This window comes from Aotus nancymaae, unplaced genomic scaffold, assembly GCF_030222135.1.
Source record: "Aotus nancymaae isolate 86718 unplaced genomic scaffold, 86718_ANA_hifiasm-v0.15.2.pri h1tg000040l, whole genome shotgun sequence".
Lineage (NCBI taxonomy): Eukaryota > Metazoa > Chordata > Mammalia > Primates > Aotidae > Aotus > Aotus nancymaae.
Window position 1 is genome coordinate 42,802,573 of NW_026988454.1, and position 27,411 is coordinate 42,829,983.

A 27,411-nucleotide genomic window follows, 5' to 3' on the forward strand; every position below is an offset into this window, starting at 1 on the left:
TGACTGAGTGTGTATATTTACACCTGCTCTGTGGAATGTCACTGTGGGGGTGGTGAGGTGACTGGAATGTGCAAGAGGAAAGATGAAAATCACGGGTCACTAAAGCTGAAATAACTAAGACGACTGAGTACATTAGGACCAGCAGGGTATCCTTCTGAGCATACACAAGAACCCAGAACTTTGAGTTAACACCATTCACGAAGCCAGCTAGGACGACTAAGTATTCAGACTCGCACAAAGAAAAATGAAGGATGAAAATAAAAGGTCTGTTGACAACTTCATAGGCATCTCATTTCATTCTCATTACCATCCTTTGGAGAGCATATTCTTACATAGAATGAGAGAAAACTGAAGCTGAACAATTAAGTGACTTGCTAAAGCACAACAGGAGCTGGCTTGAACATTATAGTTCTCTTACTGCAAAGCTTGTGTTCTTTCCCCAAGACCAGTGATTTCTAAATTTTAATTATTTGCATATTTTTTCCTGGATTTGTTTTATCACCTATTGTAGTAGTTTTAAAAATGCATTTCTTATAGTTAAACACACACATGATTTAATCACACTGTAGTTTAAATTTTTTGTTGCTGTTGTTGAGACAGAGTCTTGCTCTGTCACCCAGGCTGGAGTGCAATAGTGCAATCTCAGTTGACTGCAACCTCCGCCTCCCGGGTTCAAGCGATTCTCGTGCCTCAGCTCTCTGAGTAGCTGGGATTACAGCCATGTGCCATCATGCCCAGCTAATTTTTGTATTTTTAGTAGAGATGGGGTTTTGCCATGCTGGCCAGACTGGTCTTGAAGACCTGGACTCAAGTTATCCACCCATCTTGTCCTCTCAATATTTTGGGATTACAGGCATGAGCCACTGTGCCTGGCCTAGTTTAATTTTTACAAAGGAAATTCATATCATTATTTGATGCAGTGCTTATACTTTTCTAATACAAATTTTAAAATCTTCATATAACACGACAAAAAAGGAACTTCATTTTCCTCTGAAAGAGCTCTGGCCTGACTCAACTTTGAATAAAAACATAGGGCTTGGTAAGTAGAACTAAGTCTGTTCTTAAGCCTCCACTTATCCCTTCAGGAAGGTGCTTTGGGGCAGAACTCATTTTGTGCACCAAAGTGTGGATGTCGTGGCCCTGAATATAACCTTGACCCTAAAATACTGCATTTCACAGAATAAGAGATGGCTTTCAGTTGTCTTGATATCTGTAATTCCCCTTTTAGACTACTACTTCCATGTGGAAGCATTTAATAAAGCATGAGTCATTACACATAATGGATTTCCTGGATGTTTAATGCATCTGCAAATGTGTATTAAATAGATGGATTTACATACTTTTATATGTGAATGCTGCTTTTTTGGCCAATGAATCTGCATTGTATAAAGCAGATAGCAATAGTTTATGTATCACAGGACCTGCCCCTTGTTAAGATTATATCACATCTCTGTGATATAATCTCTGCATATTTTGTAAGGAGTTTCAGAATTTTATCAACTGAAAGCTGATCTCTACACTCCACAAACTCAGGAAAAAGCTGTTTGAATGGGACTTTTGGAATCTGGCCCCTCACCTTTGATATTACCCAGCTTATTATATTTCCACTTAGTTTAGACCATGGCAATCACTTCCTCTTTAGATTCTGATAAAAGAAGCAAAGATTCAGTTTTCTATTTTAAAGTGGTAATACAAGTACATTAAAATTGGCCATAATTTTTTTAAAAGAACACAATACGTTAGATAAGAAAGAGGAGAAGCTTTGGAATGAGACACACTGTTTGAATCTGGTGTTTGATGATTTCTAACTGTGTGACCTTAGCCCAGTTATTCAACCATACTGTTCTCTTTAAAATGTGCATAACACTTTGAAGATTTTCTGTGAGACCAAAAAAGTAGTAAAACATCTGCAGCACAAAGTAGGTGCTCATAAAAATAACTTCTCTCTTCTTTTTATAATAACTTTAAATCGTAAAAAGTGAAGATAAGCTATTTAAGAATTTGAAAAAATACTTTTGCTGCACCACTGTTTTATTTTAGTTTGTTTGTTTGCTTGTTTTGTTTTCGAGATGGAGTCTCGCTCTGTTGCCAAGATGGAGTGCAGTGGCGTGATCTCAGCTCACTGCAACTCTGCCTCCTGGCTTCCAGTGATTCTCTCGCCTCAGCCTCCCAAGTAGCTGTGACTCCAGGCGTGCACCACCACACCCAGCTAATTTTTGTATTTTTAGTAGAGACAGGATTTCACCATGTTGGCCAGAATGGTCTCAAACTCCTGACTTCAGGTGATCCACCCACCTCGGCCTCCCACAGCGCGGGGACTACAGGTGTGAGCCACCGTGCCCAGCCATCACTGGTTTGTATCCAACCCTGTTATTGTTATCATGCTAATTGCTATATCCCACCTGCTCTCATTTTAAGCAATTACCTTTCCTCAGATAAAAATGAAACAAAGGACTATGATTTCCCACCCCTGAATCATAAGCTCTCGCACTGCGATGCCCTGGTCATTAGGGTCATGGCATAAGTGAAGAGCAGCATCTCCTCTGGGTGCCTGGCTCCCTGCTGTGGCAGCAAGAGGCACTTTATTTAAGAAACTGACATGTAGTCAAGTCTCCCATACCACAGCTGCCTGTGTGGTTTGAAAATCAGATTTTTTTTTTTTTTTTTTTTTGGAGAAAATATGTTCCAGGGAAAAAAGAAATTATACTCAACTGTCACTTCACAATTTATGTTTAGATTATTTGATAATTGTAATTTAGTGCTTAAGTGGAATGAAGGAAACTCTAGTGGCAGGAAGACAGAGGCAAACATAGATCAACATTGAGAAGGATGTTCAAGAAAATGACTTTTTCTTCCTACTTGGTATTTTAGATATATGAATGATGCAGCTTAAATATTTAATTCTCTTAGTATAGAACAAAATAAATGTAAGAAAGCTAGATTTGCAAAAGCTAGAAAAATTAAAAAAAAATTTTATTTAAAGAACTTACAACCATTTGCTCAAGAGATATTTTTCAGATTCAAACTTCTCATTTCAACAGGTACATACACTAATTCAAGACAAACACAAACCACAAATAGACTGTTAGATTATTTAATCCAGTTGTTCTTAAACTTCTCGAGAACAATATGTTGCCCAAATTAAAAGTCTTATGCTAAAAAGTGTAATTCTGTTTCCTGCTTTTGGGAAGGTGCAGAAGATAAATCATACTCTGATCATAATTTGGAAGGCTTCTTTACAGTTAGGGTTTTGAAAAAAGAAAGGTTTATCTATGAAATCTTTTGTTAAACTCATATTCTTTCACTTCAGATTGTCCCACCATCTCATGACAGTGTAAAGAAACTGCTTTTTAAACAATTCAACTGAACTCATGCTCCGTCTCTTTAATTGGTGTGATCCTTAGGGCCTTAAAGCCACAAAGGGCCTCAGAAGTTGTAATATTGACTGGTAAATAGTAGAAACAGATGGAGGTTCTCGATGTCCCAGATATTACCCCAACATTCCTTTTTGTGTTCTTATTCTTCTAGACGGGACAAATAATGCACTCATATCCTATTGGCTTCATGGAGATCATTATTCAAGATAAATGACCCTTCTTTTCTCTTACTTTCTTCAACATCTGGAATTTGCTATCTGTAGACTTGCTCATTATTGACTTCTCCTGATCCCTCAGACTGATTGCCTTTACTTAAAAGGGTCCCAGGAAGCTTTTCCTTCTTAAGAGCACATAAGTGGGCATGCGTTGTTACCTGTCTGGTATCCCTGTTTCTTTCTTCTAATAATAGAAATACTACTTTTGTCTTAGGGGTTATCTTTCCACATGATGTCAAGCTAACCAATCACGGTACATTCTTCCCCTAGACACAGAGGTTTGTAAAAGGGAAAAGACCTATTTCAAGTGGGGCCAATGAAGAACCATTTCTGGGGACTGAAATGAATCTCAGAAGACAGAGTGTCTCTCTTTTTGAGACTGAATGTACCAAAGACCAGGAAAACCTGCAAAGGTCTACTGCCATCTCTCCTTCTAGAGCAGGAAGCGTGTCTGTGTGTGAAGCAGTACACATGGGAAACAAACCAGAGAGACAATGAAGAAAAGAAAAGACAAATTCCTGATGCTTGCACATTATTTATATCCTTGAATTCTGCTGATTCTGAATTTAACACCACCTCCTTAGACTTTCCAATAGCATGAACCAAGCTATGTTCCCAACAAAGCTTGAGTTGGGCTCCTGTCGTTTTGAGTTTAGAGTTTTAATACAATTTCATACTATGCTTACATCTTCACATTTTCTACAACTAATTGTACTTGTTATTACAAATGGTCATCTTTCCCTACAACTTTAAGATCCGTGGAACTATGCCTTTCCTTTTGTGTGTTTCCCTTTATGCTTACCTTTTTAAGTTCAATTCTAGGTGTTGTGCCCTAAGAAATTAATTTTAGTTTTCTATTGATAAGCCGCACATGCATAGGGAGGTTCCTGGTCTCGTAATTTAGTATTTCTTTTCTTTACAAATGAAATGTCCACTCTGGTCTTTCCTTTGCAGCCCAACCATACATGTGACAAGTCAAAGAATAGTTCTGAGGTGAATGATAGCACTTAAAATATATTTAAGATAAAATGGTCAGAAGCTAAAGGGCAATGAGTATTATAAAGGGTTGAATGATGCCTCCCCAAATGTTTCCATAATTGAACCCCAGAACTGGGGAATGTGATCTTACTTAGAAAAAAGGGTCTTTGTAGATGTAATTAAGGATCTCAAGGTGAGATTGATGTGGACAGGAGGCAGGGGAATGCTGAGAAGAGGGCAGTTCCCCGGCAAAGGCCCCACCATTCCTGTTTTCACACCTAAAAAGCTGCCTTTTGGTCCGCCACACTCCCTATCCTGTAGCCATTTAAACTCCAAACGTGAGGCTCCAGAGCAGAGGAAGAGATGAGAAAAGCAGATGAACAGCAGCAGCAGAGAAAGAGAGAAGAGGAGAAACATCTGAATGTGGAGAGAAGTTCAGCTGGGGGGTAGCTGGAGAGGAGTTAGGCGGCTGGATGGCCCAACTCAAGGGGAGACCATCTTCCCACTCCATCCCTCCTGCTGATTACCCATCCATCCTGCTTGGAGTTACCTCTACCACTCAATAAAACCTCGCATTCATCCTTCAAGCCTGAATGTGACCTGAATCTTTCCAGACGCTGGGGCAAGAACACAGGATACAGAAAGCTGCTCTTGCAAAAAGGCAGAGGGCCCACTGAAAGTCTTAAACTACTTAAACACTTCAAGCTGTCCGCGGATAGCAAGGCTAAGAGAGCATTGTTAACACTGGGGCTGCAGGCATCCACCCCTAGACACTACCATGGGGATGGAGCCCAAAGCACTCGACCTGGTCTCTGCACCTGCCTGTCTCCATGTTCCCCCTCCTACAAGTGGTTTGAGCAGCTGAGGTGAGCAGCTGAATAGGCGAGCCAAACCCCTGTTGCATATCCTGGGAGGGGGATTAGGGAACTCTCCCATTACAAGATCATCTTGAATTATTCACATAGGCTCTACATCCAGTGATAAATATTTTTATAAAAACCAGAAGAAGAGAAGACACAGACAAAAAGAAAGCCATGCAAAGATGCAAGCGGAGATGGGAACTGTGGCAAGACTAAAGGAATGCCCAGAGCCATCAAAGCTAGAAGAAGCAAGGAAGGATTCTTCCCTAAGGTCCTAGAGGGATCATGTCCCTGCACATCCCCGGATTTTGAACTTCTGACTTTTAGAATTGTGAGAGAAAAAGTTTATGCCATTTTAAGCCACAAAGTACATGGTAATTTGTTATAGCAGGCACAGAAAATTAATACAGGCATTATAAAACATAAACGTGAGATTAATTATTCACATTCAGAACCAATGAATGTATAGGTTTTTATTTTTGTCAGGGAGATTCCCAGCCTGACACACAGGCCTGGTCTGCCTTACAGAGAACTGGCTTTATTGCAAGGGGAGGGAAGGACAAGTAGATCCAAAGCAATGAGGAAGGAAGTGCCTCCAGCTACAGAGTTGGGAGAGATTTTCAAAGGCAAGAAAAATCTTATTTAGAGATTATTAAATTTGTCAAATTCTCAGTTAGAAGAGAAACATTTTTTTCCAATCAAACTGTTAAAAGGTGCATGGACTCTGTAATGGAACAGGCCTGGGGACAAATGACAGCCTCAGCCCAGCTCAGGGATCGTGAACAGTCTCCGACCTAATCAGAGCCACATGACACTTCTGGCCAGAGTCTGAGAAAGAAACCCTAGCTCTCCTTTTATGGATTGGAACGTAAGGAGAATGTAGGGTCTGGAGTTGCTGATTTATTTTCTGACTCTGAAAAGACATCTAGACTTAGAATGGAGGTAATGTTGAAACCAAGAGTAGGAAAGAAGGACGACTTTGAATTCAGCCGAGCTGTATCCATCAGACTTTTTAGTTACAAGAGCCAATAAATTACGTTTTGTCCAAGACTCTTAACCAAAGTGTGTTGATACACTATGGAAGGCACTTAGTATAATTCCAGAAATGCAGTGTATACTGTATAAATATTAGTATCCTACGAAGCTGAAATTCAATCAGTGTCTTCCCAAAGAAATTGCCTTGGGTACACATTAGCATTACCTAAACAGCTTTGTAAAAACTGCTGCTGCCCAGTAGTATTCAACACCAATTGAGTCAGAATCTCTGGGAATGAGACTCGGGCCTCACTACGTTCTTAAAGCTCCCGAGGTGATTCCAATGTGCAGCCAAAGCTGAGAACCACTATTTAGGTCTAACACACACACGATTTGTAGCGAGTGAGAGAGAAAAATGCGACCTTACTTTAAATAGCAACCCTAAGTATTGCCTATTTATTGTGTCAAGATTTTGAGGTTTACTACTTCTGTAGAGACAGTTTCTAATCTTGATTTTGTTCCCTCTGGCAAATTGTTGCAAGTTTTCTTTAGCGGAAGTTAAGAGAATATCTTTTAGCTTGGGTTGGCTGTGCTCATTTATTTTTATTCTGTGAAAACCCCTCCAAGCTTTTGAGCTTGTTATTTTATTAGGACCTAATAAATTTAACTTGACCATACACACTGCTAAAAAGCTTAGTGTTTCATATGAGACAGACCAACAGACGGTATAATCTTTAAACCCTAACCTTAGCTTATGAAAGGTATTAGTGTTACATTAGTAGCCAATATTAAATTGTGTGTAATGGATTTATCGGGTCCCATACTTTAAAAGCATATAACAATGAAAGTCACTTCTGACAATCTCTGCCAATTCCTAAAACGTGGGAATTTGAAGTGAGCATGTGGCAAAAGAAAGAACATTGTATCTAGATTCATAAAAGAAATCTTTGCCATTGAATAGCTGTGCTCATCATCTGAACTCAGCTTTTCTCATTTGTAAAATGGAGCAAATAATGTTTTGCCTAAAAATCATACACAATACATAAACTATGATTACTAGCATAGATGAGGTTTGTAAACTAAAATAAAAATGTAAGTATGTTAGAATTTTTGAAAAATAAGATTATCCTGAATGTGAATTTTGCCTGTATCATTTGAAGAGTAAAGATGGTGTAATAAACACTAAAAATCCTTATCTAAAAAGAATGAATGACCAGAGAAAAATCAGAAAGCTGCAGAAATCATCTGGGTCTATGGTATTAGGCATCTGTTTCTGTTCTGTGTCAGCTACATCAAAGGGAAAGGACTCTGGTATTTACAGGCATCCATAATGAGCTAGGGAGCTTTAACACATAATTTACTAATTTAACATTATGTATTTGAGTACCTGATAGGTACCAGGCACTGTCTTTTTTAATCCTCACAACAAGCAGGTGAGGAACCCAGGGCATAAAGATATTAAGAAATGTAAGGCTACATTGCAAATAAGCAGCAGAACTAAAATTTAAAATCAAGTCTAACTCCAGAGCCGTGTGTTCTTCAATGATGTCACACTGACTCCCAGTTCTAACAGAAAGATAGTTTTTCATCTAAAAGGACATAGGAGAACTGATAATCATTACATATTTTTCCTATCAATTATTTTTTATATGGAAAGTTTAGAAGGTACAATTCAATTCCTTGTTCCCCTAGCCAAATCATTGGTCATATTTTAGCTTGCTATCTTAGCATCTCTGTGATGCTGTCATCACCATAGTAGTGGCTTTTCAGAGAACTGGTCTCTGTAAAAGGACAGGACTTTACAAACATGTAAGTATTCTAGTTTCTGAGCACAAATACTTCTTTTATAACTTCTTTTATAAGCCCTGAAGTGAAGTGGAATTGCCAGGTCAAAAGACTGAATGCTTTAATATCTATTAAATTTGTTTCAGAGACCATCTGTTAAAATATTTTATTATTTTATAGTTTTCCAACAAATATATTTGAGACTTAGGAAAGTGATATCTCTCAGAATTAGTTAAAACCATTTCTTTACCTACCAGCTTCAAGTAATCCTATTGGCCTCCCAGGATCATATAAAAATATTTAATAGAAGACTTCCTTTTCCATTTTAACTATCGTGCTTACATGGCATAAGCCATGTAAGCATGCTAGTTAAAGGGTCTTTGCAAACCTAAGGAAATGCATTTTTCCCCCTGAGCTCACACAGCATAGGCTATGTAAACATGATAGTTAAAGGATCTTTGCGAATCTAAGGAAATGCATTTTTCTCCCTGAGCTCACATACCTATTATGTCTCTGATTCTTACGGAAAGAAACAAATTGAAAATAATTTGGTCTTCATGTTCTAATTATGTAATGTAATTCTCTTCCTTAAATGTGATGATTAAATGTGGAAATATTTCCAGGAACTTTGGGGAAGAGAGTAATTTTTTTTTCAATTTTGTAGAAACCTTAGATATAGTGTCTTATTTTAAACTCATCCAAATAAAACTCGTGTCTTATATAAAAACCTCATTTACACAGAAACACCTGGCCCAGAAGATGATTAACATATCAGTAATGTCAAAACAAACGATTGAGAAGAAATGGTTTGCGAATATAACATATGAACCTCTTTTATCTCTGCCTCCTGCCACATTTAATGGGGCTACCTTCTTGACATGCCACAATCTCAACTATCTTTCCATTAACTGTTTTTCTCCTCACTCCTAAAGGCATTAAAATAATTTATGAATTTGTTCCTCATTTCCAGTAAACAGCTCCTTTAGAACTGTAGCATATATTGTTCCATTCAAAATTTATGTCCCTCATTAAGAGGATTTTAGATGTAATGTCTCTTTTCATTTGGAGAGCAACCTTATAAAGCAAACTATACTGGCTGGAATTTTCAGGGATCTAAATATGAATGTAAGAAAGGCATTTGTAGGAAAATGCAAAATAGGATTTTTTTTTTTTTTTTTGAGACAGAGTTTGCTCTTGTCACCCAGGTTGGAGTGCAATGGCACGATCTTGGCTCATTGCAACCTCTGCCTCCTCAGTTCAAGTGATTGTCCTGCCTCAGCCTCCTAAGTAGCAAGGATTACAGGCATCCACCACCATGCCCAGCTAACTTTTGTATTTTTAGTAGGCATGGGGTTTCATCATGTTGGCCAGGCTGGTGTCAAACTCTTGACCTCAGGTAATCCACCCGTCTTGGCCTCCCAAGGTGCTGGGATTACAGGTGTGAGCCACTGTGCCTAGCCAGAATTTCTTCTTTATTCAAATAATTCAAAATAAGGTATGAATAAGCTTACTACCAGAGTGAGTAACTAAAATTATTAAAGAATTAGTGATTTTAGAACAGTTGCTATTGCTGTTATAAATATGCATAGAAATTGTGCTGTATTAAACACAATATTCATTTTTGGAATAAAATATCTGATTTTGTATTCATTTGTGCAACTGCAAAAAATAAAAAAAAATGCTTCAACTGCCTTTCTCACTCCAGAGCTATCTTAATTAAACTGTTCCTTAAGCAAGCCTCAAGTATCCCTTAGAATTCTCCCATTTAATGATCTACATTCAACTGGTTATTTGAATTACACCCAGATAGCTATAAAAATAAAAAAATAATATTTTATTAAACCCATTTTAATTAATATCTTACTTCTATACAATGCTTCTAATACATAATACTCAAATCAAGTGAGCTATGGTAGTAACTATCTGTGTGACCACAGTAAGGTTTCAGAATTCACAATCCCACTCATTACTTTTACAAGCAGTGTATTTATCCATTCATACAGCAAGCATACTGGATATGAGTGAGTCCTTGCACTAAAGGAGCTGATAATTCAGCAAATAAGGCAGCTAACATATGCCTAGGAAGTACCATAATATGAGCAAGAAACTGATAGATGCATAAGAAGGTAAAACTTTGCTAAAGCGATTTACAAGGAAGGAAGATCACAGAAGGATTCTTTGTGGATATGCTGTTTAAGCTTGTCCTTCCTTGAGGGATATTTAGAAATTCCTGAATCAGAAATAAGAAAAAGAAAGAATGATTTGAGCAAGGCCATTGCTGTGGGCAGGCATGAAACATGCTTGGGTTTTAGAGAACAGTGTGATTTGAATGGTGTTGATTAACAAGAAAAATATGAGAATAGATAGAAAATTGATTTGGAACCAGATGAAGGAAGACCTTGAATCTAAGAGAAAGAGCTGTTGTTTTTATATCTCTTATTTTAAAATAGCTACCAGTTGCTGAGCACTAAGTACTAAGCCCTAAAAGAGCTACTTTGTAACATATCTGTCAATTCTTATAATGATTCGTTGAGGCAGATATTATTCTCCCTATTTAACAAAGGATAAAACTAATATTCAGATAAACACCTTGCCTAAGTTTATAAAGCTGGTCAGTGACAGATCTTGAACTCAAACTTATGTGGCTCCAAAGGCTGTAGTCTCTCCGTTACAACATATTTCTGGTACTTTATTGTTTAGAAAGAAGAGAGCTGTTGAGCACTTCTGAGGAAGGGTATATCATAACTGGAGTCATTCTTGTATACAATCTTGAGGAAATAGCGTAACCACACATAGGTCAAGATACATGGCTATGCATAGCAGCCATTCCATGCAGGATGGCAAGCAAGTGCCTTCAGAGTAAGAGAAGTTTTACCCAGAAAGATGGCAGTAGAGAATAGATTATAGAAATAATAACAAAAGTAGTATAAAATACTTTAAATGTAAAAGTCGTAAATAGATTTCAGCTTCTCATATGGCCAAGTAAGTTATTGCCGGACCAACACTCCTGCAAATAACAACTATAAAGTTTAGATGAAATGCAAAAAGCACGAAGGCATTCAATAGGGAACAAACAAAGGCAGAAAGTGAAGGATGACACTTAGAAGAAGGGAATGGAATGCTGCAAGCAGCATATAAAACATGCAGTTTCCAGCCAGAAGAAGAGGATACAGTTTGGGGAAACTGCAGGTGTTGAGATATAAGGGAAGAATACAAAAGAAAAAGGAGACAGCTATAGAGAAATATCTGCAAATTATACCCACATGCACAGGAAAAACTCTAAGAAGCAGAAGTAATAATTTAAAAAAATGGGGATTTAAGCTACTGTGCATGTGGTATATTTAGAAAATTTTAGCAGAGTAGTAGAAACTATTAAAAAATTAAAATTCTGGAACTAAAATTACAATATCTGAAAAAAAATACTGGACATGCTTAATAGCAGATTGAAAATGGCAGAGGAACAAGTCATTGAACATGAAAAGAGAGTAATGAAAAGCATTCAATCTGAACAGAATGAATTAAAATAGAAAAATGACCATTATTTCAGGACTCTGTAAGACAATTTCAAATGGTGTAATATGTATGTAATTATAATCCCAAAAGAAGAGGAAAGACAAAACGGGTCAGAAAAACATATTTGAAGAAATAATGGCTGAAATTATCTATCTTTTCTTTTATTCTGAGGGTATGTCCATTCCCATTATTAAGCATGGTTATAAGAACTGCTTTATAATCCTGTCTGCTAGTTCCAAAATGTAAGTTACTACAGGACTGATTTTGGTTGCTTGTTTTTCTATTAAGAATGAGTCATAGCTTCTTAAACCTTTGTATGTGCATTTATTAAGGACTTTCTCTGCATATTGTCATTTTTATATTGTGGAGACTCAGGATTCTGTTATCTCATTCTGAAGAGCATTGTTTTTCATAAATTTGTTAGTTTTAGTAGACAACTTGGTTTGCAAATCAAATTCTGTGCTTTGATCAGTAGCTCAAATTTTTCTAAATTGTTTATGATTTTTAAGTTAAATTTTAAAATTGTGTTTTGGAGTTTATAACATATGTAACTAAAATACATACGGTAACTATTTTACAAAGGATGATGTGTGGGTAACAGATCTTTATGGCTGTAAGATACCAACATGTTATGTGAAGTGATACACGATAGATTGTGAAAAGTCAAAGATACATATATAAGCAGAAACAAGTATAAAAATTAGTGTGAAGACATAAAAGGCAGAAATCCAACAGATAAATGAAATGGAATTTTAAAACAATTTTTTAAATAAATTCAATCGATTGAAGATGGACTGAAGACACTGTTTGGCACTGTAAGCAATGGTGAGTGTGATACAGGCCCTGACTTCAAGGTGCTTTGTAAAGAGGGAAACTCTAAACTGAGCAAATGATAAAATGATGTAAATGATATTATTCTTTACCAAATTAGGAAACAAAACGGGCAGTTTTTGAAACAAGGCAGCTGTGGACATGCTATATATGAGGTTCTGAGATATCTCCATGACATCCTCTCAGATTTTCAGGAAGCTGTTAGGAATGCACATCTGATTTCAGGAGGAGTAGAGGGGCCAGAGAAGAAATCGTGGGGGTCTTTCGAATCAACGTCTCATTAAAGCGAAGAGTAGACTGAGGAGTGAATAAAGACAACAATCCAGGCTCCAGGACTAGCTGTGTTTCAGAGATTGAAGGTTTTGGAAAAGAGAGAAGGGACTGAAATAATATTCACATGCAGGGAATTATTTTATGAGTTTAGAAGATACTTGAGGAGAAAGTTCTATAGAGATGAAGAGATTTAAAATATAAAGAAAAATGGTTGACTAAGGAAAAATAGACATATGACAAAGGATATGCGTGGATGATTAATTTTTTTGATACAGAGTCTTGCTCTGTTGCCCAGGCTGGAGTGCAGTGGTGTCATCTTGGCCTACTGCAACCTCCACCTCCTGGGTTCCAGTGATTCTTGTGCCTTAGCTTCCCCAGTAGCTAGGATTATAGGCATGTGCCACCATGCCTGGCTAATGTTTGTATTTTTCGTAGAAACAGGGGTTTCACCATATTGGCCAGGCTGCTCTCAAACTTCTGACCTCAAGTTATCCGCCCTTCTTGGCCTCCCAAAGTCCTGGGATTACAGAAGTGAGCCACTGCACCCAGTTGGATGATTAATTTTTAAAAATAAGACAGGTGAAAAAAATTGGTAGGGAAAAGCATAATTCAATGAATTCTTGAGGTGTAGGATTTGAGAATTAAGGTACTCAGGCTGAAATGACCTGATCATTTTACTGGAATGTGAACTGTAGTTACTTGCTTAAAATTACTAGAGCAATGAAGTTGAAAGACTGACATGGTCTTACGTGGAGTAATGTGAATGAGCTCCATTACTCCGCGTATATTTAATGGCATCTTGTAGGTTTCAGGCAGGGTACTAATCACAAGACAAAGAGTGATGAAGACAATCAAGCCTTTGCTTTTCTGAATCTTGCATTCATGTAGAGAATGAAAAAAAGAAATTGAATATTTATTATTTAGTAAATCTACTTGAAGCCTTCCATATAGTGGGTCAGTATAGGTCAAAAGATGTCCTTCTACCCCCAAACTAACTGGTCTCTGACCTGTAAAACATGATTTTTAAGATTCTTTTGGTTGAAATGCTCTCTACATTTATAAATAGGTTGAGGAATAGAGTGTCATGTAAGGAAAGGTTAGCTTGGCCAAGGTAAGAACTCACTAGGTAGTGATTTCATTAACTGCCCCATCTTTAAATTTGGCCCTCTGCTTTGAAGGGCCAGACAGGTCTTGGCATCCATAGCTTTTCCTGCCCTAAGTGTAGATTTATGATCTAAATGGCATATGAGACTAGGGTATGCATTTATTAATTTACTATGGGAAAGAATGTATAGATTAGAATAGTCACACTGGCATAATCTCCTCCCTGTGATCCAGCACATGGGAAGCCAAATCATAATCAGAAACTCATTTTAATTTTCCACAAAAAACCACTGCTTTAGGAACAGAAGATATTCAATGAGAATATCCTCAGTGTACTTTCTCCCAGTAGGAAGACATGCATGAAATGCTAGATTATGGTCAGAAGGTAGCTTGGTGAGCAGGCAGTCAGAACAAGGGGAGTTGAATGAATGGAAGGTCTAATAGCATCAGGGTAAGATGACCTGATGTATTTAGCTCACAGTGGTCTTGTTATTGATATGGAAATACCTAAATCACTCAGCCTCACTTCCCACTGGACTCTGCTCACATGAGCCCTGCTAGCATTTGTGCATAAACTCTTCTTTTTTCTATGCTTCCAAGGCTGATTAATTCCACTACTGTTCAACGTATTAATGCTTTGGATATATTGGAACATTCCCAAAGTGACATTCCAGTCTTGCTGCCATGAGAGTCACCTGCTCTCTTTTAGTTGACTTTGTATTTCTTGGACCTTGAACATGTCAATTTGACAGGGTAATTCTCAAAAGATTATCTTATTTCCCTTATTTTCAGAGTTGGTGTTCCCCAAAGGCAGATGTTCCTCCAAACTCTCCCATGCAAATAATAGATAATGACCACATCAGTAATCATCATAGAGCACATCAGGTTACACAGCTGGAAATGATTTGAAGCTGTATGCTCTTTAAAATTCTACTTAGTTTTGGGTATTGTGATTATCTTTCCTAGCATTCTTATTTCTAAGTTTTAATCTATATATTCATAAAGCTTAGAAGTGACCTTAGAGATCGTTTGATTCAGTAGCTTCATTTTATAGGCAAAGAAAGTGCTGCTCCAGAGATTTTTAAGCCATACAATATGTAAGTTGTCCATAGTGGAAACTGAAGTTGGGGTTCACTGACTTTCAGCCTCCCCATTCTCTGCTGCCTTAAGGGTATAAGACTTCAAGAATTAGATCTCCGCATAGAGTTCCCCTGTATTCTTCAGGCTAGTAACTCCATCTTTGAATATTTCTCTTTTTAAATACTTCCGTTATAGGGCAATGCATATAAAAAATTAATGCAAGCTAGCCAATATTACTATTAGTTATATGAGTTTAATTTACCTAAGATAAATTGGTGCTGTATCACAAATAATAAACAAGGAGACTTTATTTTTTATTAATGCAAAACAACTGTGGTACCTGATTTGTTTTTCCCCTTGGCAGTTTTCACATAAAAACTGTGTACCTGTAATTAAGATTTTTTCTATTCCAAAAACATAGAGTGATTCAAATAAAAGCTCAGCACATATTATATAATCAACCCCAAATATCTATATAGTCTGGGGAGGGGTTGAATATTTATTTAAAAACATAAATGATATAATCTTCATATGTACTTTGAGAATGAGAGGTAATTCTAAGAGGACATTTAAAAAAATAAACTATAGAAATACCTACTGTTTGTTTATTTAGCTGCAAGTGAGATTGAAATTCAATGATGCCTACACATATTGTAGAATTAAAGCTGATAAAAAAATAATTTGTCTTCTAAATTGTGCTGACAGCAAAGCGCTCAAAATTCTCCCCAGCTTGAGTCCTTGTGGCAGGTCTGGTCTAGCTGACGTGTATATCTCAAGGGGGTGTCACACTTAAGTGATCTTAGCAAAGACTCCTTACATTATAAATATCTAGAGGATCATCTAGCATCTTCTAGTAAATACTTTTGTTTTATACATACACACACACACACACACACACACATACACACACCCACAGTAGCAACTATTTTATTCTATCTCACCTGTCTATAATTTAAAATGACACTTACCACAGGCACAGAAAACCAAACACTGCATGTTCTCATTCATATGTGGGAATTGAACACTGAAAACACATGGACACAGGGAGGGGAACATCACACAGGGAGGGGACACAGGGAGGGCCTGTCAGGAGATGGGAGGCAAGGGTAGGCAGAGCATTAGGACAAACACCTAATGCATGCAGGGCTTAAAACCTAGATGACAGGTTGATAGGTGCAGTAAATCACCATGGCAAATGTATACCTATGTAACAAACCTGCACATTCTGCACATGTATCCCAGAACTTAAAGTAATACAAACAAAACAAAACAGTGTTTACCTTTTATTTTGTTTTAATACAATTTATTTTCTATATATCTTTCTTCCCAATGTAAATAATTCCCATACCTTTAACTTATGTCGTAGGATGAATTTCCAGCCCTTTAACCCTGTGCTTTAACATCATTAAAGAAGATGATTAAACTAATACCAGGGGTAAAATACTAAGAAAAATTCTTTCAAAAAAAGTAGAGTTAGGATAATATTTCATTTAAATGAAATATTTCCAACAAAAAAAAATTAGAGGAAAAGCTGTTTGATTGAACTTTTTCTGGCATACAAAAAAGCGTCCTATAAAGTTTTCTAAGCTGCCTTTAATTTAACGCAAATTAAGAGTGTTTTAGATTGAAATCAAGCATTCAGTAGTGGTAAGGAAATTCTATCCTTTATTCTTATACTTACTAAAATAAGATAATGATGATGCATAAGGTTACAATAGAACTTGTTCTGAGTCAGATTTTCTGAATTATAAATAATGTATTGATGGTCAAGTACTTTTTAAAAAAAAAAAGTCATAAAACATACTGCATCAGAAGTGCCACTTGACAGTTTTTTTATTTGTAGATTTCTAATTTGTGGTCAACTTTACTGATCTCACAGGTGCGAAGTAGGCAAAGTTCTTATCTGCTTCCTCTTTTAACATGAATCCAGATGGGGCAAGGTTGTATTTGAGAAATAAGGACATAATGACACTCTTGTACTCTATGAAAACTAGTGTTGAACCCAGAAATATTATGAGCTTCTAGCAAAGTGTATGACAATTCTCTATTTAAAATTGTAAGAGTATTTAAGCTTTACTAATGTAAACAAGGAGAAGTGGTAGCATAAATTAATATATAACCAGCATAGACAGTATCACTCTGAAAAAGATATTAGTTCTCCCTTTGCTATGACAAATATTAAGTCAAAAGCACAAAAACATAGTACTCAATCCAATGCATATTTAATCCAGATACAAGGCATGAAATAGTACTAGAGTAAGCTCCCATTCACATCCTTAATCATTCATTCATCAAATTGACGTATTTTGAGTGACGGATATGTGTTAAGTAGGATAAGCTCTAGATAATACAATATAATCCAAGTAATGTAATTTTCTTTGTGCCCTTGAATAGCCTACAGCTTAGACCTATATGTAAGTAGATACAATATTACATATCCTATCAATCAATAATTATAATACATTGTTGTAAGCATTTTGAGTAAAAGTCAAATGTAGCAGACTGCTTTAGAGAGTAGGTGCCTGAAGGTACCAAGACTCTTCTTTAGCCTAAGGCTCAGGTTTCGCTTCACAGAGGAGGAGGCATGAGTGATAATAAAATAACTAACATTACACTGTGTTTACTATATAGTTACAACTCTCCAATGCACTGTGTATTTATTTACTAATTCATTTAAACATCAAACCTCACTTTTAAGGTAGATTGCTATTGTTTATTGCAAAGACAAAGGAAGAGAGACACGAGCTCACACAGCTGGAAAGGGATGAAAATAGAGAGCAAATTCAGATGATAGTCTGGCCCCAGAGTCCTAGCTCTCAACCACTAGCCCACTCTGTCTCTTTACAGTACCTTTTGGAGATGAATTTTGAAAGAGAAAGAAAAGAATTTCCAGGTAGAGAAGAGCCTCACACACATGGATGTGAAGTCTGTGAGTTCAAAAGGGGCATATTGTGTTCTTGCAAAAGTTAAAAAAAAAAATGGGGCTTCCAGAGACGGGCACACTAGTGACAGACGCAGAGGAGGAGGTGGGAGGCAGGGGGAGGACAGAATGGGAGACACATTGATCAAAAACATGTTCACTGTCTTCACTCATTGCTCCCATCCACCATGCCGAGTTTCCTGATGCCTTTTTAAATTTCCTATGTATCATGACTTCCAGGGGCCTAAAATGGAATAAGATTTAGAAATATTCTATTATACGTTTTCTAACATTTGGAGATGGTATGATTTCTCTTCATCCCAAATTCTTTCAAACCATCCTATCAAACAATTCCAGGGTGAGTGATGAAAGAATAAAGTAAAACTGACTTTAGCCTCAAGCTTTATAATGATTACTTTGGCTGTCTTTCTTTCCTTTTCTTTTTAAATTTTTCTCTCCAAATATGGCTGTAAGAGGATTTTAACCTCTTGGAGCTATGAGAAAGAGTATCTTTTTTCATCAAATCATTTACATTGAGGGGAAATACTGGTCTGGTAACTAGGAGCATTGTTTGCATTGCAGACAACAGCTGAAATTAGAGGTGGCATTCTGGTTTCTTGCCTCGCCTGTTGCATCTCCTCCCTCAATAATTCCTGTGTTCACGTACACTGAGGTTTCCAAGCTCTTAAACCACAAATACTCTCACAGGGTTTCACCAAACAAACTGCAACAAGTAAGAGACAGCTGATTTTCAGCCATTATGTGTATACACCTCAGACTAACAAATCTTCATGGACACATATATTGCCTAATTCGAATGTCATTAACACTACCATCCGGTAGCCAAGTGACAGTGACGTGGAGAATTAAAGTCTACAGGCATCTGCCTGTGGCCAACAGAGCTGCCTAATTAACATCTTGACCTTCTTGGTCAGCTTTTCTGTTTCCCTGAGTCAGGTTGAAAATTGTCAGCCCAGGGGCTGGATGTGAACCACAGAAATATTTGGTTTGTCAGGTGCAACGTTTAAAAAAATATTTCCAATCATTTGCCAACATTATAAAATCAGAAGTTTCCACATCAATATTTGAGTTTCCAGCTTCTTAAAACTTGGACGATTTGACAAGATAGAGATTTGGCTCATGTTCTGCAGGAAGTTATTGGATTTGGGTGGCTGCAGCACCCCTGTGCAGAGGGCACACTCCCTTCACTTCACCCGTGTGGCCCTTCATGACCAGATTGCCTGATCTAGCAGACATGTGAGTTAAGGTCCTTTGTTGCTATTGACACTTTATATAGTTATACCTCCCTCCCTCCAAACATATTGCCATTTATTACCTCTATCTTGTTGAAGGAGATGATAAGAAAGACAATTCAGTTTAATTTATGAAACACTTATGGAGTGCCTAGTCTGCACTGATAACATGGAAAGTGCTGGAGGCAGAGAGAATCACCATGAGTAAAACATATTCTTTACCCAAAAAGAGCTTATAGATTAATGGTAGAAGAAAAACAAATAACTTGGTAAGAGATCATGGTAAAGCCAAAAAGTTTCGTTCATTTGGTATGAAAACATGGATGTCATCGCTGCTAGTTATTTTTAGCTTCTGTTTGTGAGCAAGATATATATATATCTATCAATAAATCTATCTTTGTACAGATACTTTTCAACTTACGATGGGGTTATAGCTCAATAAACCTAACCTAAGTTGAAAGTATTTAAGTTGAAAATACATTTAATATACCTAACCTACCTAACATCATAGCTTAGCATAGTCTACCTTAAACATCCTCAGAACACTTACATTCACCTATAATTGGGCAAAATCATCTAACAAAAAGCCTATTTTGTAATAAAGGACTGTCTTTTGTAATTTATCAAATACTATATTGAAAATGAAAGAATGGTTGTATGGGTACTCAAAGTACAGTTTCCACTGAATACGTACCATTTTTGTACCATTGGAAAGGTGAAAAATCACAGGTTGATCCACTGTAAGTTGTGAAAAGTTTATATATATGCATATATATTCATATGTAAACACACACATATATGCATGTTTCTGTGTATGTATAAAAAGATGGATACGTTTTGCAATACATTGGGGGCAGTAATAAGGTGAATATCATAGATATTGTTAAATAAGCAAGAGGCCATTAGCTTGAGACTATCTCTGTACTTTGAGTTTTGACATAATGAACTGCAATCTAACAACATGTAAACAAATTGAAATCTAACTTAGGAGTATAACAGCCTAGTTTCAGCCAATAAGGCAGACACCTAGCTGTAGCCAATCAGGTTACTTACCTGCTTTGCTTTTGTGTTTGGTCTATTAAAGCTTAGTGCTCACACTTCTGGGTGGAGCTCTCTGAACCTCTGCTGGTTCTGATGCTGCCCAATTCATGAAGAATTTATTGTTCAAATAAACTCTCACTAAATGTAATTTGTCTAACATATTTCTTTAAATAATATATAGTTAAATCACACGTTTTAGTATTTAAATGAGCATTGAAATCTAGTGTCTTTACAGAAACTGATTAAATTATTCCAAAACCAGTATAAATTCTAAATTTGACAATAGGTGTTTATAGCATTCCAAGTTTATTTCTCCTTCTAAATTTCCTTGAATTTCTGTTCCAGCAACAACTCTATGACCAACAAACTTTAAACTATCCACTTCATATTTTCACTTCTCTTCATTGCTAAGTTTATCTTTACTTGCATTGATCAATGATCTTACTGAGCCATCTGCTTAGAAGGTTATTAATCTCCTATTTATGTGAACCAACTGTTGTTATGTTTAACTGTTATTTAATTATGGTCTTTTCTTTAAATTTAGTTCAAAATTATAAACATGGATTCTAACCTCTTCTTTGGAAGGAGCAACAATGGACTGATGATATGAACAGAGTGATCCAGATGACAAGTTCACTCATTTACTAAACTGATGCATCAGTATAGATGCTACTTAATGAAGACAGACTGTCATCCAGTTCTCTTTCCCTTTACTTTTTTTAATTTTAGTGATTTCATGAATAAAGTATTTCTAAAGTATATATTATTTCTATTATTAATATTATTCTCCACTTATCGTTTACATTAAATGATAGAAATTGTGATATTATAATTTTCTTCAATGAAAACTTCTTTTTCATTTGGATATTTCCAATGTACAATAAAAGAAGTTGCAGATACATATTTTGAAGCTGTTTAATACTTCAAAGCAAAACTTCTTTACCAATTGTATTTTTTAAAATATGTACTATTAAAGACTATACCACTGAGACATTGCTAAATATTTGCAATGAGCAAACAGAGGTGTGATTTTGAACTTATTCAAACATTCACTTCTACTTTTTCTATCTGTAAAAAGACATTGTCCTTTGGGAAAAAAATACGGTTGGTATGAAATTTGAAAAAAGCAAAAATAAAACAGAAGTCTCCTGGGAAAAGTCAGTCCTGGGATGCTCTGTTTTTCTTTGCTCTGAGATCAAGGTATTTCCAAGAAATAGAATATTTATGAATACAGAACTGTGAGCAGTGAGGGGAGGTACCATCACTTTGAGAGGATTTAAAATGAGACCAAATAGAAATTTAAAATGTATATAAAACTTACGTGACAAAAAACACTGACCTCAACTTGAGATCTTTTACTTTTAAAATCTTTCCTAAAGTCCAAACCCTTATATTTCAAATGCCTTTATATCCCAAAAGAGTTAAACTCAGGAAGAGATGTCAACTTTGAGAACACTGCACAGAAACAAAACTGTTGGAGGCACAGGTGGCCTTGTGCTCTCTGCTATAGTAACTCCATTAAAAAGACTGTCCCCCTGCTCCCTAATATCTGTAAACTAAAAAAATAAAGTACAAACATTGTCAGCAAACACAGATATCTTTAAAGGAAATAAGGTTGTATGATACAAAGTTTTGTCCTGCTTTTAGGTAGCTGCAGCAGCCTGTCCTAAATTTATAAAATGAGAGTTCTTCAAGATCATTTACAAAGGGAAATTCCGATATAAAATTATATTCTCATTATTTTATGTGGGAAAACTTGAAGTAAAAATATGCTAGGGAGATACCCCATAGTATTCTTCACAATAGAATTTGAAATTCTATGTAGTCCATCTTCTATTAATTTTGGCATACTTTATTATACTGACAACCAACATCAGTCTTTCCCCTTCTGACTTTTTTAGTTTGGGATTATGGAAAATGTGCTTAATTATATTCAATTTACCACTTTATTGTACATAGTCTTATACTGTTCTCTAATTGTGCTCCGAATCTTGCCTTCCACCTAGCTTGCATGCTACAGATGAAGAAAGTGTCATATACTTTATATCTTTCATATTTGCTAGGCTGTTTTAAAATAGAACCACGCAAACAGTAAGATCCCAATAAGCTCTTGTTAATCATGCCTCTCAAAACTCTCTCCATACCACCAACTTTCTCACAGACATAAAGAATAAAAGTAACAACAACCAGTACAGAAGTTTTCTGACAATATTTCAAATTATTTATTTCTACAAAACATTTTCTTTAATTTATAACACAAAGATTGAACTTAGTTGTTAAAAATATTGTCACAAAGCCACACAGAGCAGGGGTTAGTATTCTCATTTATATCATGAAAGGGTTTCTTTATGTGTTTGATTCAATCATGAGCTCAGTGTGACAAGTTTAGAGGAAGCCCGGGTTTTTCTTTTCCTCTGTTCATTTATTTGACAAATATTAATGGGTGTCTTTCCTGTACAAGACATTCTGCCAGGAGCTATTTGGGATACAGCAATGAATCAGCAGAGATCTTGCCCTCAAGTCTTATGATGCTTTGTTGTAGGGAATACTGTCAAAGCCAGGTGGTAAGGCCACTGAGCCTAGAGCCCTGAAATCTGTAACCGACAGATTTCCTACAGCATTACATGCAAAGAATAGAGTAACTGGGAGAGTGGATTTCATTTTTCAACTCAAACAGATAAAATGCTAGAGAAGTACCTTTTAATTGAGGGAAAGGATTTCATATTGTCACTTTTCTATTTTCCATTTTATGAATTTTATTAAATATTACTATTTAGTAAAAATACATTTTATATTTTTTTCTGGTGGAGATAATGAGGAAGAATTATCAAGCATAGAGACAAAGTTCTAATAAATTCATCTATTCTTATGAGGTGGGGAAGAAGACAGAAAAAGAAATAAAAGGAGAGCAGAAAAGAAGTGAGAGAGAGAGACAGAGACACTGGGAAATAGATAATTTTTAAAACCCTGAAAATGTTTTAAGTCAACCCAAATATGTAGATAAAATATAAATTAGCAAAGGGGTTTGACATCTGTTAAAATAGGAAATAAGCTAAAGAAAGGGAGCAAATAAGGAAGGGAGCCATTAGCAATTATGTCACATTATTTTAGTATTTACATTTAATTTAAATCAGTGGGTAAAATTTAAAATGCAGTGTGTATATGATTCACTTATGGATTTGGTTAAAATTGCATGTTTGTGGGCCTTGTCCAGACGTTTCTAACTCAGTGGGTATGTGTTAGGGCTTGACAATCACACAGTAATCCTCTGCTATGAGAGCTTCAAGAAACACTGCTTAATACTTTGTTCCTGTCTAGCCCTAAGGGAGAAAGTTATAATATCTTCTTGATTCTCAAAGAAAACTGCTTCCTTTTATACTCTCAAAGTTATAATTGTGACATTGCTGTTCTCTCATGGCAGAAAAACCCAAATAGCTGAGACAGTCTTGAGAAGGTGACTAAGCCCTTTGAAGTTATAGTTTTGTGACACTTCATCTCTTGAGACCAATGTTGCTGAGAACTATCTTGGATTGACAGTTCTTTTTAGCTCAGGTAAAGGCAAATGACCATATTCATTTGGTCTAATGGGGTGTCAATCTAGGGTGAGTACACATCTGGGTTTTCCCAGGACAGTCTGGTTACCCCTATTTCCCATTTTCTTGTCCACATAACTCTCAGTGTACCAGTTTGGATAATAAATTATATGGTCACCCTATTTACATATAACAGAAAGCAAACCGAATTGCTAAAACTCTAATCTGTGGAGCAACTCCATGAGGAATAGTAAATTCTAATGCAGCTTAGTTAGTCAAATGTTTACTATTTTGTAACTGTGATCATTTTGAACTGACATACAGAAAAAGAGTAAGAGTTAAATTAAGGAAGTAATTCCTTAATCTTAATTACATGGGCTCCTGATAGTTGAAGCAAGTAATTTATTTATTTATTTTTCTAAAGAGAACTAAAACTTGTTAACTAAATGTATATGATCAAAATAGAAATGCAGTAATTTAAGGAATAGTATATTAGTATCAAAACTATCAACAAAACCATTTCAAATGACAATAGTAATATGAGCATATATCTACTTTGATAAAAGTACAGACATGGCATGTTACCATACAGAATAATTTTCAGTAGCAGGGAACAGGGAAAATACTAGGATGCATGAAGTGATGAGATCTTGTGAATAAAAGCTGTATGGCTTTGCGCTACTCATTCTGTCTTTATGGTTTTTTCTCTTCTTCTGTATAATGGGGATCATATCTCCTAACAGGGTTATTGTGCTAATTGAATTATGCAAGTGAAATAAAGTAGCACATATTATAAATGCTCTATAAATTCTGGTGCAAAGCATGAGGCTGTGCAATCTTTGTGTGCTCTTATGTACATTGGCCGGTGTTTTTGTCACTAGGTGAGATCTTTTAATGAGGTATGATGGTATTCGGAGATTCTGTTTAGTGGCCCGGTTTCAGATCAAATATCTTCAGCAGCAAACAATTATTGCATGATAAGGTCACTGTGGACACAGTGGGGATGCAAAGGGGTTTGTTCTCATGCTACTTGTAGAAAATGAAAGTTCCACATTCCAGAATGTGGGTGAGGCAGGTAAACAACATACAACTATATTTTTTAAGCTTAAATGTATATATTAGAAAAAGAAATCTGGATCAACAATTCCTGAATTTCCAAAGTAGAAAGTTAAAAATAGAACAAAGAACAAAAGAAAAAAGTAAAATAAAAAAATTATTCACCATCATAGTTGCTGTTCCTTTCCTTAGCTTTTTTGTTTCTTTCCCCCTTCAAGTATCTTGTCTTTCTATTTCCCTTTTTATCCCTCCATCCACAACTTGCCTTTATTTCTGATTCACAACACTCATTTTAGCTATGCCTTTGTTTCAATACTCAGTCCTTCCAAATATAATTTATAATAGATTATCGAGGAAAGTTATTTCCAAGAGAACCTTCGTACTAGCTGTGAAATAATCACTGTTTATACTTGTTACAAATAAAAAACTGAATAAATGAACCAGAATAAAAATTTTAAGTATAAAATACAAATGGGATTTTTAGATAAAGAAAGCTATAAGGTGATTTAGCCTTCACACTGTCAAACAGGAATTTTTTTCTCAAATGCAGTTAGTAGAAAGCATGGACTGGACTGATAGAAGCTCTGTTTAAAATTACAAACAACTGAAGCCATACAAAACCACTATACTCTGTTCATTAATCTATTCATTAATCCATCCAACATACATTTAAATTTATTGCGTACTAATCAATAGGGAAAAATGTAGAGGACAAAGGGTAGCTTTAGCCTTCAGATATGTCCTGTGATGCCTACACAATGATTCTAATATCTAAAAATTCAGGAGATTAATATCAATATCAAAGTGTACATTTTTTAAAAAACTAGAAAGACTGACAGCTTGGGAATACATGGCTGGACCTAAGTTACTGGACATTGGTTAGGCTCTCCAGTTTGCTATACAGCCCACCAATTCCCAGTAGATAATTGTTAATAACACCCTTCTCACTCATTTGCTTAAGAAGGCTGAGTCATGTAAATTCTACAACCCAGGTATCACTGGAATTTCTTCATTTTTTTGTACATATTCGTTGCTTATACCCTAGTCCATTATCTGCATTTTCTATAGCCTAGTTATGTTCAGTAAACTTACTAGTGTCTTGGTTTCTTGTCTTGCCCTGCTAGTACGCATATCCTAATCCTATAGGCACTCTTCAGACACAATGAACTTCCTACACTAAAAATCTGACCATATTACAATGGCCGCCTCTTCCTGGGCTGGGCCTTTCATTTGCTTCTACAAAACCCATCATTGGCACTTTTGAACTACATACTCTTACTATGGGAAATAAGCTTGATATGTGGCATTTCTAAGAGTATTAAGATAAAAACATTTGTCTCAGACAAGCTGATTAATTTGAAAAAAGGAGCTTACTTGCTAATCCAGCACTTCAGTGGCATAGAATTCTGTACGCTCTATGCAGGGTAGTTGTCGATGAACACAGGCATCAGAGCTTGAGTTCAAAAGATCAAAATCAATAGCATTAGAGGGCATTCTTCCCAAAGCATGGTAATGGTACAACTCCCATTGGCTTTCATGGAAGCCATGAAGCTAACATACTTGTAACCTTTTTAAAGTGGAAGGATTAGCATTCAACTGGATCTACCTCATGTTGTGTCTATTGACAGAGCGTTATGCATAGAGCTTGAATTGATCAAAGCAACTTAAATTTCTTCTCTTTTCTCTAGTGTAAATGAGTGCCATATTATCTGCCCTACCTATATGATAATAATCTGGGCCTTCAAACTAAGACTCAATGGAGACTTAAAAATATAGCACCTGCAGCAGAAGGTCAGTGCTTTCACTGTGTGATTCATACACCAGTAGTAATGCCATTTGGGATATTTTATTTAGATCATTTGTCTGATAAGTCTTCTTGATCAAATCATTTTTATAAAATAAAAAGGCCTATTAAGTGCAGGGTGCTGTTATGCATTAAAAAAATGTTTCCGGTCAAAATTGAGAGAATACTTTCTAGTCTTCTATCCTAAGGGAATTTTTAACCATAAAAATGTTTGTTTTTTTTAAAAAAAAACTATAACTGGCTTTTATCTATAGGAGGTTTACATGACATTTTTCTGTGACAAATAAAAGAGACTCCATCAAAGTATTCTGCAATTGTAAAAATCTATATATCAAATATATGTTAGGTAAATTTAACCCTTTGGATACTCTTTGCTGCTACCCATGGATTCCTCTAATACTGAAATACTTTCAAAGCAAATTATCTTCTTTTAAAGAACTAAACATAAAAATGAGAATATAAAAAATAAATTATAAACATAAATCCCTGAAAATAGATATTTTAGTACGGTTTTGGGCCAGCCCACTGTCACATAAAATGTTTACGATGATATAAATCATGATTCAAAAATAAATTTACTTTGTAAAAATAAAACTTATGTTCAGTCAGGTTGACAACTTCTGTAATATAAGAGCACATAAATATGCTGTTGGTTTCACATGTTTTTATGGCTTGCCTTGAAAAGTAGTTGTTTCCACTTGAAAAAGCTACTTATAGAGATGGCATTTAAACTTAGCCAATGTTAACCTCCAAATGTTCAATATATCTGTGGGTGTCCACAAGCAGTCATTTATGATATCTTCCCATAAACAA

At 35.9% G+C, this 27,411-nt stretch overlaps 1 protein-coding gene across 6 annotated transcripts in view; it reads right to left on the reverse strand.

Moving 5' to 3' along the window:
- NKAIN2 (sodium/potassium transporting ATPase interacting 2) overlaps positions 1–27,411 on the reverse strand; it is a 1,034,673-nt gene that overhangs the window by 204,320 nt on the left and 802,942 nt on the right. The window lies entirely within an intron of this gene.